Source organism: Bubalus bubalis, chromosome 13 (assembly GCF_019923935.1).
Source record: "Bubalus bubalis isolate 160015118507 breed Murrah chromosome 13, NDDB_SH_1, whole genome shotgun sequence".
Classification (NCBI taxonomy): domain Eukaryota; kingdom Metazoa; phylum Chordata; class Mammalia; order Artiodactyla; family Bovidae; genus Bubalus; species Bubalus bubalis.
In genome coordinates, this window is record NC_059169.1 from 86,911,879 (window position 1) to 86,928,815 (window position 16,937).

A 16,937-nucleotide genomic window follows, 5' to 3' on the forward strand; every position below is an offset into this window, starting at 1 on the left:
TTATGCTTTTTTACGGTTTTCATTTCCTGACTCCCCCCTCCAGCATTTCAGTCACACTTCACACTCTGATTCATTTCGTGTGTGCCATAATGTTACAATAGTGCAATTCCATTCATCCTACCCGATCATTTGTGCAACTACCATCACAGCTTTTGCTTCTATATACAAATAAACACTACCCTGCAATGTCATTCTTTAATTATTAGGTTTCTGTTAAGTAAACTATGAGAAGAAAAAAAGCACAGTGCATTTATTATTTCACATGGTACTGATTCCTTTTTGTAGATACCAGTTTTCATCTAGTATCACTTTCATTTGGCCTGCAAGGCAACTTTAGCTTTTCTGGCAGGACAGCTGTGATGGACACAAACTCTCTGCTTTCATATAATTAAAAGTATATTCACTTTACCCTATTTTGGAAGGGTATCTACTAAATAGAGAATTTTGAGTTTATAGAGTTTATTTATTTTAGCATTGAAAATACACCATTCTGTTGACTTCTGCTTTTGATTATTTCTAGAAAATCAGCTATATCCATCTCCTTAATTTCTCATGTTTCCTTCAGCCTCAAATTACTTTCTTGTCTTTGTCTATAAGCAGTTTCACTAGAATGTGCCAAAGTGTCTTTTTCTTTATATTTATCCTGAATATGGTTTACTGAGATTCTTGAACCATAAGTTTATTTTTTCCACTCAATTTGACATTTCTTTGCCCTTATTTCTTCAAATATTTTGCCAGCCACAATCTCACTCTCTCGTCCTGTTGGGACTACAATTACAGGTGTTTTAGATTGTCTATTTCCAATATACTTAACCTACAAACTGAATATTTTAATTCAGTTACTGAACTTTTCAGTTTTGCTTTCCTTTAATTCTCAAAGATAATTTCCTTTAGTTCGTTAAACATATTTATAATATCCACATTAAAGACTTTATATTTGAAATCTAAAATTTGCCCCTCTTGTTGATTTGACTGCTTTTTCCTTTGACTATACATTCTATTTTATTAACTGTGAAAGTGAAAGTTGGTCAGTCCTGTCCGACTCTTTGTGACCCCATGGACTATACAGTCCACGGAATTCTCTAGGCTAGAATACTGGAGTGGGTAGCCTTTCCCTTCTCCAGGGGATCTTCCCAACCCAGGGATCGAACCCAGGTCTCCTGCTTTGCAGGCAGATTCTTTACCAGCTGAGCCACAAGGGAACCCTGAGAATACTCAAGTGGGTAGACTTTCCCTTCTCCAGTGGATCTTGTGACCCAGAAATTGAATTGGGGTCTTCTGTATTGCAAGCAGATTCTTTACCAGCTGAGCCACAACTTCTTAATTAAATAATAAAATGCCATAATAACTACTGAGGTATAATACTACTTCGAAGAATGTTCCTTCTTGATTTAGCAGGCAAATCAATCATTGGTAATCACCTTTAAGTTTCTCCATAGGCTTATTTATAGTCTTAACAGGCTTAGTCTCACATTCTGTGGAAAGCAGGAGGTGTCTCCCTGGCCCCTCTAACTTGTTAGGACTCATTCTTCCCAGAGAAGACTGTAGATTTAATTTTACTAGGGTCAGTTTAGTGTAGGTACTTCTTTAGGATGTTGGTCATGTTTTCTGAGGTGCAACCTTACTAGTTGTTTGAGTGAATGCCAAGTATGTTAGTGAGAGTTACCTCTACTCTGGCAGGGCCAGAACTCCAATGACTCCTAGGAATGATGGACCCCTGGTATCTCTGTCCTATTCTCACTGTGCAACAGGTGCCATATGGCAAATCTTGCTCCACACATGCACAGCCCAGCCTCCAGGGAGACCCCCACAGATTTTTAAAAATTTGTTCCTAAGTATTTTATGGTTTTATTACTGTAAATGGAATGTTAAAATGCTTTTATTACAAGTTTAGTTTCAAAAATACAAAAAACTCTTTACCTAAATTAACCAAATGTTTCCATTTTGTGTCATTTGCTTCATCATATTTTCTCTCTTCCTCTTCATATATATGTATACTAAAGGAAAAATATATGTGTACATATATTATAATAATACATAATATTTAGCTAAGGTGATGTCCATCAGTTTTTCCAATGTAAAGTTACAATACTTTCTTATATAATGTTATTTATAGCAAGATGATTTAAGACTATATAAATAGTATGGATACAAACTATTTTCATCCAATGTTCACCTTTGTGTTAAAGGGGACAGCCATTAAATATAGAATATTGGTTATAGTATTCACTCAACTTTACTAAAAATGTACATTTATAGAGCTTTCCAGATGGCTTCAAGAATAAGATATAAAATAAACAAGTCAATATCTATTGTAATTACACCTTAAGCCACCAGCACAATAAAATTGTCTAACTCTATACTAACTTAGTTCCCTAAGTCCAGTCTCCCATTTTCCATTATGTTTCCAAAACAGTCTTAGAAGACAGTATCTAGACCTATATAATGAGATTTGCAGAATACAGGAAATGATTCTCAGGCACTAGATAATACTCAAATCTAAAAATCAACCTTAAAACAATGTTGTCTGCAAAGTGAGGACTCATAAGAGACCTTTTTGCTTATAACTACAAAATCCTTTACACTTGTTTTCAAATGAATGATTCATTGCTAATAATTAGTATGTGACTATAATGATGTTTTGTTTTGTTTTTGCAAACGAAACACATTAAGTGGATTATGCCATAAAATTTCAATACTACATAGATGGTCTAACAAGAAACAATCGTGTTTCTATACCAAAAAAACCACCATAATTCTTATTATGGACTCAAATGCCCCACTTTTTAGTTGTCTATTTAGAAGATTTAAAATACCAAAGTAGAAAAAGTAGCAACATGACAAAATTCCCCAAAACTAATTTTAAATTCAACAGCTCAATAATTTAAACTCCTCCATAAACATACTAAGTAATTTGTATTTATCATTAACTCAAGTCAATCTTTAAATATTAAAAATAAATTTGCTCCAGTGATGAAGCATACAGAAACCAGGGCTAAAAGCAAATTCAAGTACAGGGGGAACCTACAGCAAACACACAAGAGTGACTGCCACCATAAAAAAAAGGAGGCTGTCCTTCAGCATCATAAAAGTATGGTTCACAGCTGAGCTGTACTAGTTACTAGATGGATGAACAAGCTGCCTCAGCAATGAAAACTTAATGACTACTTCTTGAGTTATATGAGAGACAGATAAAATTACTTATTCATTTATATATCAAATTATTTACTGCATATATATTATGTGCCAAAGAATCATACTGAATATAAGATGACAGGGACCTGGTCCAAATGGATGTACTAAAGTAAACAGATAAAGAAAGGGAAAGAAAAGGAGAAACAATAACATAAATAGGTAAGATCATTTTAGATAAGGATAACTGCTCTTGAATATGCAGGATAACACAGAGAATGGTGGGAGGCATCAGGATGATGAGTCCTGCCACAGGGAAGGGGTATCTGGGCCAAGGCAGAGCGAGTGGCAGGCGTACAGCAAACCTGAGCAGGGAACAGAAAACGAATGCAGCTGAAACCAGTGGACAAAGAAGGGAGTGGTGACATCTGAAAGTTGCTCAGTTGTGTCCGACTCTTCATGACCCTATGGACCTCGAGCCTGCAGGGATTCTCTGACGGTGGGATTCTCCAGGCAAGAACACTTCAGTGGGTACCATTCCTTTCTCCAGAGGATCTTCCCAACCCAGGGATGGAACCCGAGTCTCCCGCACTGGCTAAAAAACAGATACTAGATAATTTTACAAATTGAAATGGATTTAGAAATTACTAGAACAATCAGAGAGAAATTCCCCTTCTGGCCAAAAATGGAAAAACAGGGACTGCATTTATCTCCCTTTGCCTCCACACCCAGAGGCAACAGCTTTCAGACAATGACAGACCTAGAAAGGGGAAACAGATGCATTCCATGACTGCTCCAGCTTGCTGTCTGAAAAGGAGCCCAGGGGAAGCCAGGAGGTGTCACGACCGAGACAGAGGTAAGAGCTGGGGATGCCAACCCAGCTGAGTTCTCAGGACAGAGTACCAGACAGGAAACGGTAATGCAGACAGAAAGCTCCAGCATTCTCAAGAGGTTCCGCTTATGTCTTTAACTGTAGTATACACCACACGCATGTGAGAAACTACTGAAAACAGAGGAAAGAATCAGTCAGAAGCACTGGAGGGAACCGCACCCAACTCTCAGATAAAGATGGGGATAGTACTTGCTTTCAGGAGGCAAAATGGAAAAACTCATAATTCATGGGATATTGAATGAGACAGGAAACGTTAAAGTTACCGTAACTCATATGCTTAACAAGGCTGAGAAAAGATTAAGGATTTTAAGCAGAGACATGAAAGATGTTTTTTCAAAAATACCTGCACTGATTTTCGACAATAGAAAGCTTTGCTATCTGAGCTGACTGAATAGAAAAACATCAAATAGCATAAAAGAAAAGATTAGTGAACTGAAATACATGTCCAAAATGAAAAAAGAGGGAAGAAAATAAAAAGGGCACCAATGAGCTGTGGAACAACTTTGAGAAGCCTGACATGTATGTAATAATATAATATATATGCAACTTAAGTTTCAGAAATAGAAGAAAGGAGATACAGAAAGATATCTGACAAACACAATGGCTATAAAACTTTCAACTTTAAAGGGAACTACAAACCCAGTATCCACAGATTCAATTCAGTGAAACCCAAGGACAAAATATGAAGAAAACTATACATCCAAACTACATCACAATCAAATTAATCAAGCGAAGGAGAAATCTTCAAAACAACCAGAAAAAAAGAGAACCATGTACAGAGAAACAAAGTTATGAGTGATGGCAAATTTCCTGCCCCAATAATTCAAAAAAGAAGACAGTGTAGTAACATGTTTAAAACTATGAAAGGAAAAATGGTCACCTTGGAATTCCATACTGATGGAAATACTTCAAAATGAGGTAGAAAAGACTTCTACGTATACAGAAAAACTGAAAGAATTCATTAGCGCTGGAAGAAATGTTATGGCAGTTTTTCATGTGGAAGAAAGATGATTCCAGATGGAAGTCAAGATTTACACAACAGAGTAAAGACTGCTGGAGTGTGTAGATTAAAAAGACAACCGCTTTGTTGAAAGTGAAAATGACAACATGGTAAGAGTTTTAAACCTAACCCAAGGTAAGACGTGTGATAGCAAACACACAAAGCCCCATTGGAAGCACATTCTAGTGAGGCTTCACACCACACGTAGAGTGGCGTCATCTCATTTGAAGGAACTTAAAAATGTATCCTGTAAACCCTAATGCAACCACAAATAAACGTAGTAACAAGCCAAGCAAGAGAAAGATAAAGTCATTAAAATACTCAACCCAATAGTAAAATAATACCAAAGAATAGATGAGGAAAATAGAAAATAAATAACAAGATGTGAGATTCAAATCCCACTAGATTAACAACCACATTAAAAGAAAATGACCACTCTACTTAAAAAGGCAAAATCATTACACTAGACTTTAAACAAAAATGCAATATTCAACAAATACGCTGCCTATAACAACAACAGGTTAGAAGGAAAAGGACAAAAAATGGCTTCATTAATATAACAAGGTAAATTTCAGACCATTAGTGTATTCTAAGCTTAGAAGTGACATAATCACAATTATTTTTATACTAAAAGATCTCTAGCTGCTATGTGCAAAAGGACAGAATGTTCCACATGTGAGCTATAGGACCTCAAATACAACAGGTTATCAACAAATGGAAAATACAAAATATATACAGTTGTGACAGGCTGATCCACCATTATCACCCTTTAGAGTTTCTTATATCTCAAGCATATTATTCGAAAATGAATACCCACAATTTATTCCTCTTTATATTTGTCTTGCTATTGTCATTCATTCAAAGTTCAGTTCAGTCGCTCAGTCGTGTCCGACTCTTTGCAACCCCATGGAGCGCAGCACACCAGGCCTCCCTGTCCAGCACCAACTCCCAGAGTTTACTCAAACTCATATCCATTGAGTTGGTGATGCCATTCAACCACCTCATTCTCTGCCATCCCATTCTCTGCCTGCCCGCAATCTTTCCCAGCATCAGGGTCTTTTCAAATGAGTCAGTTCTTTGCATCAGGTGGCCAAATTATTGGAGTTTCAGCTTCAGCATCAGTCCTTCCAATGAACACCCTGGACTGATCTCCTTTAGAATGGACTGGCTGGATCCCCTTGCAGTCCAAGGGACTCTCAAGAGTCTTCTCTAATACCACAGTTCAAAAGCATGAATTCTTTAGCGCTCAGCTTTCTTTATAGTCCAAATCTCACATCCATTCATAACCCATGACCACTGGAAAAACCATAGCCTTGACTAGATGGACCTCTGTTGCTGAAGTAATGCCTCTGCTTTCTAATATGCTATCTAGGTTGGTCATAACTTTTCTTCTAAGGAGCAAGCGTCTTTTAATTTCATGGCCACAGTCACCATCTGCAGTAATTTTGGAGCCTCAAAAATTAAAGTCTGCCACTGCAGCCATGAAATTAAAAGATGCTTACTCCTTGGAAGGGAAGTTATGACCAATTTAGATAGCATATTCAAAAGCAAAGACATTACTTTGCCAAGAAAGGTCCGTCTAATCAAGGCTATGGTTTTTCCAGTGGTCATGTATGGATGTGAGAGTTGGACTGTGAAGAAAGCTGAGTGCCAAAGAATTAATGCTTTTGAACTGTGGTGTTGGAGAAGACTCTTGAGAGTCCCTTGGACTGCAAGGAGATCCAACCGGTCCATTCTGAAGGAGATCAGCCCTGGGATTTCTTGGGAAGGAATGATGCTAAAGCTGAAACTCCAGTACTTTGGCCACCTCATGCAAAGAGTTGACTCATTGGAAAAGACTCTGATGCTGGGAGGGATTGGGGGCAGGAGGAGAAGGGGACAAAGAGGATGAGATGGCTGGATGGCATCACTGACTCTATGGATGTGAATTTGAGTGAACTCTGGGAGTTGGTGATGGAGAGGGAGGCCTGGAGTGCTGTAATTCATGGGGTCACAATGAGTCGGACACAACTGAGCGACTGACCTGAACTGACAGTCAAAGGCTTTGGCATAGTCAAAAGCAGTTGTAGATGTTTATCTGAAATGCTCTTGTTTTTTCGATGATCCAACTGATGTTGGCAATTTGATCTCTGGTTCCTCCGCCTTTTCTAAATCAAGCTGTAACATCGGAACTCACAGTTCACGTGGTGTGCAAGACTGGCTGGAGTATTTTGAGCATTATTTTACTAGTGTGTGAGATGAGTGCAATTGTGTGGTACTTTCAGTATTCTTTGGCATTGCCTTTCTTCAGGATTGGAATGAAAACTGACCTTTTCCAATCCTGTGGCCACTGCTGAGTTTTCCAAATTTTCTGGCATATTGAATGCAGCACTTTCACAGCATCATCTTTCCGGATTTGAAAGAGCTCAACTGGAATTCCATCACCTCCACTAACTTTGTTCGTAGTGATGCTTCCTAAGGCCCACTTGACTTCACATTCCAGGATGTCTGGCTCTAGGCAAGTGATCACACCATCGTGATTATCTGGATTGTGAAGATCTTTTTTGTACAGTTCTTCTGTGTATTCTTACCACCTCTTCTTAATATCTTCTGCTTCTGTTAGGTCCATACCATTTCTGCCCTTGATTGTGCCCATCTTTACATGAAATGCTCCCTTGGTATCTCCAATTTTCTTGAGGAGATCTCTAGTCTTTCCCATTCTATTGTTTTCCTCTATTTCTTTGTATTGATCACTGAGGAAGGCTTTCTTATGTCTCCTTGCTGTTCTTTGGAACTCTGCATTCAAATGGGTATATCTTTCCTTTTCTTCTTTGCCTTTCTCTTCTCTTCTATATACAGCTATTTCTAAGGCCTCATTTGACAACCATTTTGCCCTCTTGGACTTCCCTGGTAGCTCAGATGGTAAAAGCGTCTGCCTACAATGTGGGAGACCCAGGTTAGATTTCTGGGCAGGAAGATCCCCTGGAGAAGGAATTGGCAACCCACTCCAGTACCTTTGCCTAGAAAATCCTGTGAATGGATGGAGGAGCCAGCTAGGCTACAGTCCACGGGGTCTCAAAGAGTCAGACACGACTGAGCGACTTCACTTTCTTTCTTTTTCTTTTTTGCCTTTCTTCTCCTTGGGGATGGCCTTGATTACTGCCTTCTGTACAATGTCACGAACTTCCATCCATAGTTCTTCAGGCACGCTATCAGATCTAATGATTTGAATCTCTTTGTCACTTCCACTGTATAATTATAAGGGATTTGATTTAGGTCATACCTGAATGGTCTAGTGCTTTTCCCTACTTTCTCAATTTAAGTCTGAATTTGGCAATAAGGAGTTCATGATCTGAACCATAGTCAGCTCCCGGTCTTGTTTTTGCTGACTGTATAGAGTTTCTCCATCTTTGGCTGCAAAGAATATAATCAATCTAATTTCAGTATGGGCCATCTGGTGATGTCCATGTGTAGAGTCTTCTCTTGTTTTGTTGGAAGAGGGCTGCTATGACCAGTGCATAAAGCACCTTAGGTATGGCAATCTTAGGTATGCCTGACTTTCAGAATTTCACTTAACAAAAGAGGGATTCTGAGAAGTCTTTAAAATATCATAATCACGATGCTAACATTCAAGAGCCACTTTACCTAAATCCTATAGATTCACAACTGGTTAACTTATTACATATTCAAGATTAATCAATGGTCCAGGTAAAGGTCAGTCATCGAGTAAAAAGGCAAATTGGAGCTGGATATCAAAAAACAGAACTCAGACTCTTGGACGTCATGGTAGCCAGCTGACCCTTTCATCGCTACCTCCAGAAGCTGATGTCACTGACAGACACTAAAGTTTGGGGTGCACTTCAGGGAGGCAGGGTCAGGGTAGTGGGGGTAAGAGAAAGTGACACAGGAGAAACTGTGCTATAGATTCATTTATTCAGAAGTAATAAAAGAATTTTCTCACTCCCTGGCTATCTTGACGGCTGCTCGTGGTTGGGGGCATCCCACACCTAAGGCAGGAAAATGGTGGCCAAATAAAAGATGAAAAAGTCACTGGAGTTGATCAAGTCTAGGCTCCAAGTGGTTATGAAAAGTGGAAAGTACATGCTGGGGTACAAGTAGCCTCTGAAAATGATCAGACAAAGGCCAGCCTTGAGGAAATCTGAAACAGTTCTATGCCATGTTGGCCTAAACTGGTGTCCATCATTACAGTGACAACAGTATGGACCTGGGCACAGCATGTGGACAAGGCTACCGAGCATGCACACGGCCCATCACAGAGCCAGGCGATCCCACTATCCTCAGACACGTGCCAGAACCGACGGGTGAATAGTAACTCATGCTCAATTTTACTTTAAAAAAACTGGCCAGATTTTGGTTTTTTAAAAGAGTAATATAGAGGACCTTTTCCTATAACATTTGCTAAGTCATATTTTAAAATAATAACTCTCCCTAAAATACTCTTAAATGGCTGATTTATCTATTTTTCCTATGCCATTTTATAAATATTTGCTCTTTTTCTAATGCCAGAATACTAATGGCAAAGGTGTTTCTGCATTTATTCCAAACAGAAACCCATTAAAAATGACACCCTGCTGCGTTTCTTAGTATTGATTGTTCGCAGTTTTTATTCTGTTTCTACATTAGGAAAAATAAAATTCATTCAAGGGCTTCTAAAAATAAATCAACAGCATTTCAGAAATTCATTCAGTGTTTGGGATCATGTTTCAGCTGAAGCCATTGACTTGGTGGGTGTGTTTTGGGAGCATTCAAATTAAACCGGTGTGATACCTTTTTCAGGTGATTCCTCCACCCTTCAGTAATAAAGTATGTCTACTGCTTTGTCTGCAGATGCCAGAGGGCCGAGTCTGAGGTGCTCTCCAGCAGCAAGGGAGAACTGCATGGCTCTCACTAAGGTGCGCTGAGACACAGCGAAGGCTGAAGGCAGGGTTTAGACAAGGGGCATAACTAATTAAGGATTAGGCTACAGTTAAGATCTATGATTAGGAAAAAATAGGTAGAACCTGAATTTTGGGGTGGTTAAGTTGGTTGAGGGTGTAGTCTTCAACTGGCAAGAGAGGTAATTACTAAAATTAACAGTAGATAGGAATACAGACAGTTCCAGAGGAGGTCATAAAAATCCACTAAGAAATTAAAGGCTAAGAAGAAGAAAAGCAAAACTAGGCAAAAAAAAAAAAAAAAAAAAAAATGTGTAAAGTAATAGAATCAGAACAGAATAGCAAACAGACAACTAAGCAATAAAGGAAAGGCCTGTCGTGAAGCTAACCAAACTAGCTTCCTCTTAATTACATTCAAAATATAGAATGCCTCAAAAAATTCTGGCTCAGAAATTAGGAAAACCATAACTAAAGACAGTGTCATGGAAAGTCATAATACAAAGCCAGTAGAACCTTAAATCCTTTCAGAGTACACTGGCATTCAATTGATCAGAATGACTGAGGAGCTGCATTGTGGCTAGCAGTTCCGGGGAGGCACTTACAAAATAAACACTGATAAGCAGCACTGAAGACCTACTGCCCGCAGCATAAAATGTCAGTGCTGTCACACAGTGTTCTACAGGAAGAAACACACAATGTGACCCCAGTGACCAAAACATCAACAGAACACTAGTCCAGTCAGTTTCAAAATAAAACTCCAAACCATGAGAACTCGAACATACTAAAATTTAGACTAAACTGAATCATAACTTTAATGTCAGCCAATGGTGATCAATAATGGAAGTCAATAAGTGATACAGCACACACACACACATACACACAGAGAATTAGATTTTTCTAGCAGATGGAGAAGGCAGTGGCACCCCACTCCAGTACTCTTGCCTGGCAAATCCCATGGACAGAAGAGCCTGGTAGGGTGCAGTCCATGGGGTCGCAAAGAGTCGGACACAACTGAGCGACTTCACTTCCACTTTTCACTTTCATGCATTGGAGAAGGAGATGGCAACCCACTCCGGTGTTCTTGCCTGGAGAATTCCAGGGACGGGGGAGCCTGGTGGGCTGCCGTCTATGGGGTCGCAGAGTTGGACACGACTAAAGCGACTTAGCAGCAGCAGCAGCAGCAGCAGCAGCAGCAGATGGGAATTTGGACAAAAATAAAAGTCAAATGATTTGGCACTACTGATACTGGTGTAAGAAAGTTAATGTTAGCTTTTCACTAAAGAGGAGAAAAGCTACTTTGTTCCCTATCAGTCCTTAAATAAATATGTCACCTTGGATATAAAATTGGCATTCTTGGTAAAGAATGAAAAATAGCACTAATAATGGATAATAGCTGAGTTGCAGGACAGGAAACTTGACCCAATGTTAGAGAAAAGAAAACAGTTGCATTTATCCTTTCAAAAAAGCCAAGCCTGGTGTGGAAGATAAGGATGTCTAATGAAACATACAATTCAATAACAAAATAAAAATATAAGCAAAGAAGGAAAAGAACAAATAAACAGCAACAAAAAAATTTTTTAACCAGATAAGTACTATAAAGAACCAAAGGACTGAAACTTCCCCACAAACACTCCGTGCCAGGAGCCACAGTGCAAACTAGGTTGAGTAAAATGTAAGCAATTGAGATTCTGAGCATCTAAAGGAGTTTCCAAAGGCTCTTACTCTGGGCCTCAAAGCACCAGTTCCCTGTCAACCCGGGGACAGAAAATGAGGGGAAGGCTTCTCAAGCGAAGCGAGTAGTCAGAGAGTAATAAGCCGGACGAGGCAGTTGACATGCCAGCTCCTTAAGGAAGAAGAGCATTTATTTCCCTCCCATATGGGCTCTGAGTTTCTAAAGAAAAAAAATGGTTAGCTTTTAGTTTCTGCAAAGAAAAGCAGAGGTGGGACTAGTTCAAGCAAAATTGCAATGCAGGCTAAAGACTACCTTGAAAAACTTTCCCTTTGCATTCATTTGCCTTTTCCTACCTCTTGTATACATACAAGACTGTGCCAATAGATCAAGAGTCTTGTTTCTAGAACCAAAGAAGTAGAAACTATATATGGTATAGAAATGTGGAGTCAGAAATCCTGAGTTTGAATCCTTCTCTTCTGTTTGTGAGGTGTGGGATTTCTTGGTTAAATCACATATTCTAAATGAGTTTCAGTTCTTATAAGCCTAAGGGACTGTTGTCTCAGAAGGACAGATGCATCAGATACATGTATATAAATATACCTTGTGAACTGTACCTCACTTGCCTGGTGGCTCAGATGGTTAAGAATCTGCCTACAATGTGGGAGACCTGCGTTCTGTCTGTAGATTGGGAAGATCCCCTGGAGAAGGGAATGGCTACCCACTGCAGTATTCTTGCCCGGAGAATTCCATGGACAGAAAAGCCTGGTGGGCTATAATCCATAGGTTGCAAAGAGTCAGACACGCGTGAGCAACTATAACTTGCACTTTCAAATTCAAGTACTATAACTGTCATGCACTTAACCTGAGTGTCCTATAGTTGCTAATTTGATACAATACATATGTCATTGACCTGAAACTCCAAAATTAATCTCCCTCTTTGTTCCTATTATCCACACTCTCATCTTCTAAGTGTTAACAAGTCTCAGATGCTATATAAAAAAAAAATTTATCAGACTAAACTAATGTAGAGTAAGGTTTTAATCTCCTCCAGCTTTCCTACTGCATGACACGATTTACAGCAGAGGCTAACCTGCTGCTTTATAACATCTGAGACAGTCAAAATGAATTTGGAGTATTTTTTGTTCTTAGCACACTTTCTATAATAACTATGAAGCTATTATTGTATGCAACTGGATGATTTTAATTTCAGGAGATTCCTAAGGCTAAGATCCTCAGTTGGATATACCTAGTCAGAGAGCTAGAGGTAGAAAGCTTTTAGCTCATATTTCTGGCTCCAACACATGCAACTAATATGAGATGTTCATTCTAATCAGTTTCTCGGTAATTTCAATTGTTCCCTTGAAAAGTGTTCCCATGAATAGAATATAAATACTCTACCACCATAACTTATCATGAGACCTGGAAGTCATGACAGCTGATCAGAACTGAGATGGCTCATGAGTCAGTACTGGCCTTTATGCTATACTCCTAACTGATGCCCTTTGCCACTTTGTGACATTAAATTGTGTATGTTTAAAAGTTAAAGTACAAAAAGACTGGAAGCTCTAAAAAAAATAGTCAAGAGTTATTAGAAAACAATTGTGGAGTGAATAAAACCCTTGAGAAAGAGGAAGGTATGAAAAGAGAGCAGAGGGAAGACTCTGAGCAAAATGCTCACTGAAGTGTAAGAAGAGGTAGAAAAGAGCCAGGATGGTGTCAGAAAGGCAGCACCAGGGAGGGAGAGGAGAGGAGCGAACAAGAGAGCAGACTCAGCCGGTAGGGTGAGATGCTGATCACGGGTCAAGCACACACAAGACGAGAGACGAAGGGCGTGCTGGACCTGAAACTGTGGCTGTGCATACTCTAGGAGAGTATTCTTAAGACAGTGATGAGGCAAAATTACAAACATAAAACATGCTAGAAAATAACAGGGTGGGAGAGAAAATTCTAAATGTAAAGTAAAAACCAGCTTTAAAGAAAGAAAGTAGGTCCTGAACTGGATCATTATAGCTGAAAAGAAAAACATTCAAAATAAACTTATAATGAGGACAACAGCAGCTAACAGAATTGAGCACTCACTATTCACTATTGACTCCAAACATGCACACTCTCCTTCAATCACTACAATCTAGAGAGATAGGCCCTAAATTCACGCACATTTTATAAAGAGAATTAAACCGAGGGGTATTAATAAACTTACCCAATATTTCAAAGCTAATAAATGGGAAACTAAGAATTCAAACCCAGGTCTGTCTAATTATACTAGAAATGCAATGAAGGATATTGGCAGGAATCTCAAATACCAAGGTGAAGTTGTTTTAACCCAGATTTATGTTCCAGTGCTAGGAACATGCTGCATTCAAGCCTCAGTAAGATAAGCACTAAATAGTTGTAGTTTTTCAGCATCTAAAATTAACTATCAAGCATCATAGGGAAAGTTATTTATTCACCTATCAGATATCTATTATGCTTATTACATGCCAGATATTGTTCAAGATACTAGAAATTCACTAACATATGTCTAAGAGAATGATTCGTGTTGTGACCATGACCATTCTTATTATAAACTAATAGACAAGTTAATGGACAGAATACCATATAGTAAATGAGAAGGTAATGAGAGCTTGGGAGAAAAATAAAGCAGGGAAAAGAAAAAGAAGTGATAATGAGCAACTGGGCATGCAATTTCAAACAGGGTGCTCAGAGAAGACCTCCAAAAGTTGACTGAGGAAGAAATATCAAAAGGATATGAGGCAGCAAGCCTCATATATATAGAAAATAAGTCCAAGGAGACCATACAGCCAACAGGACAGTATGGAGGCCACATGGTTAAAGCTGAGTTAGCCAGAGGAGAGTGGTAGAAAATGAGGCACAAAACATCCGGGCCGTGTTACATATGCAGAAACTTGTCACCTATAGCAAAGACTTAGGCTCCTCCTCCAAGGTGGAAGCCAGTATAAGGTTACAGGGAGAGACAAAGCATTCTCCACCTTATGTCACTGCCTGCTTACACGTGTGCTCAGTCGTGCCTGACTCTTTGCGACCCCGTGGACTGTGGCCCACCAGCTCCTCTGTCCACGGCATTTCCCAGACAGGAACACTAGTAGAGTGGGTTGCCATTTCCTTATGTCACTAGCTGCTATATTAAGAACAGACTGCAGTGAAGATGAGTTGACATAGATATCACTTCTTAGTATTATCAAATTATTTCACAACATTTTACATTTTTACATGCCTGTAAGATAGAACATAAACAATACAATGTACCTTTTGCTAACACATGAAAAAGTGGTTAGACCAATAAACATCACACTTGAAAATTCAAACTTTTTGAGAAACTCACAAGAGTTAGCAACTCAATGAAATAGCATATTGTTCTGATCATGCTGTGTTTTTATTAGTTTACATAAATTAAAGAATTGCAGAATTATTTAACATAGCTGACCTACTAATTTCAGGGGAATATGGGTAAGAAATGCTTATAAGAGAATTCACTCAAGAGTTCAATTCCACTTATCTTCCCACTCTACAGAGAGCACAATTGGTAGTAGATGAGTGATTTTTCCCATTAATGACAGGATTCGATATTACTATTTTGATGTAGATTTGAACTAAATGAACTCTATCCCTTGAATAAACGAGAGTTACTGTATCACAGAATATGTCTGCACACTTCTGGCATTTTAACATTATCTTAGTTCATAATATAGGCACTATACATTTTTTACTATGATGTATTAGAAATGATTCCATTTTCCTTCACAAGAGCAAGACCTGTAGGCAAAAGTAGTTTTTTCTTTCTTTTCACAGATACATATTCCATGACCACTGTTCTCATGACCACCAGCTTCTTTCCAAAAGTCCCTGATGAATTATATCCCACAAATGCCAAACAGCCCTCTCACCCAGCCTCATGCCTAGCTTTTGAAACAAACTGCAATAGTGTCATATCAAAAAATCACCTTGTACAATTCCCTAGACCCAGGATTGCAATTTTCCTCAGAGAGGTGGTAACCAGCAGCAAAAACAAATAAACCCTTGCAGATGGTGAGTCCCTCTCCAGGGAGAAGACTGAGATAAACAGTCAGGTTTGCATATTTTGTTGTGCCCTCATGGCCTCCTGTGTTACATTTCTGATTCACACTCTGGGTGATCTCATCTAGTGCCAGAGCTTTAAATTCCACAAGTATGTGACTAGCTCCCGAATTTATGCCTTCAGCCCTGACTTCCAGCTTCCATCCCAACTGCTTTCTGTATAGGTCCATTCACACAGATGTTTCAAGTGATCTTCCCTCCCTGAGTCTGCTTCTCTCTCTTAAGTCTTTTCCTATTCTCTGGAAATAGGATCTCCTATCTATCTAATTGTACAGGGCAAGCACCTTGGGGTCATCCTGGACTCTTTTCATTCGCTAAATCTGACCTATTGGATACCCTGGCTTCCCTAATTTTGAAATAATATATGGCCCTTCGTACCATGGACACTGCCATCAAGCCACCACCCTTTCTCACCTTCATCATTGTTATAGCATGTTAACTGACCATTGGCTTCAATTTATGCCCCTACCCCACCACCTATTCCTCACACAGCTGCCAGAATAATCAACCTGACCTAAACCTAAAGCACAGACCAGATAACTTCACTTCTCCATATAAAGATCTCCAGTGATTTCCTAGCATGACGGCCGCGGGCCCCACACCCTGCAGGCACGGTCCTGGGGCCTCCCTCTCCCTTCTCCTGCTGCCCGCCCCTCCACTCGCTCTGCATCAGCCAGGCTTCCCTGTGCCAAGCCCCACTGTCCGCAAAGCCCGGCGCTCTGCGGCCTCTGTCTGTGGGCAGTCCCCCGAGCCAGTCACTCCGGTGCTTGCTCAGAGGGCAGAGGCCCTCCCCAGGCATTTGATCACACACATGTACCCGCCTTGTACCACCATGGGCTGAGGAGTACTGAGGGTCACCTGACTCTGAGCTTTCATTTCTTATCTATTGTCACTATATGCGACTACAATGTAAGACCAAGGAGGAGTAAGAAACGTGTTCCCTGCAACAAACTCAGAATCCAGAAAAAGACCAAGCACAAAGGAGGTGTCCAATAAATATTTGTCAAATAAATGTACAAATGAGTGAATCACTGCTGAACCAAGAGGACAGGTACTGAAATGAAACACAAGAGATAGTGGTTTCTTTACCAATATAATCTCAAGGTCTAAATTCATCCATACAAGTCTGGTAATGCAGACCCATGTAAACCAAAAGGCTAGTGGACATGGAGCCACTTTCTCAGAATCATCTAAATGAGAACTCAAGTTAATATCAGAAATGTTCTTAAATATACTCAATCTACCAGCAGTGAAGCCATGTTAAGTTCAACC

The 16,937-nt window shown here is 39.5% G+C and overlaps 1 protein-coding gene and 1 pseudogene across 8 annotated transcripts in view; one reads left to right on the forward strand and one right to left on the reverse strand.

The window, feature by feature from the left end:
• DIAPH3 (diaphanous related formin 3) overlaps window positions 1-16,937 on the reverse strand; it is a 569,530-nt gene that overhangs the window by 266,811 nt on the left and 285,782 nt on the right. The gene's annotated exons all lie outside the window — the stretch shown is intronic.
• LOC123328860 lies at window positions 9,024-9,333 on the forward strand (annotated as a pseudogene).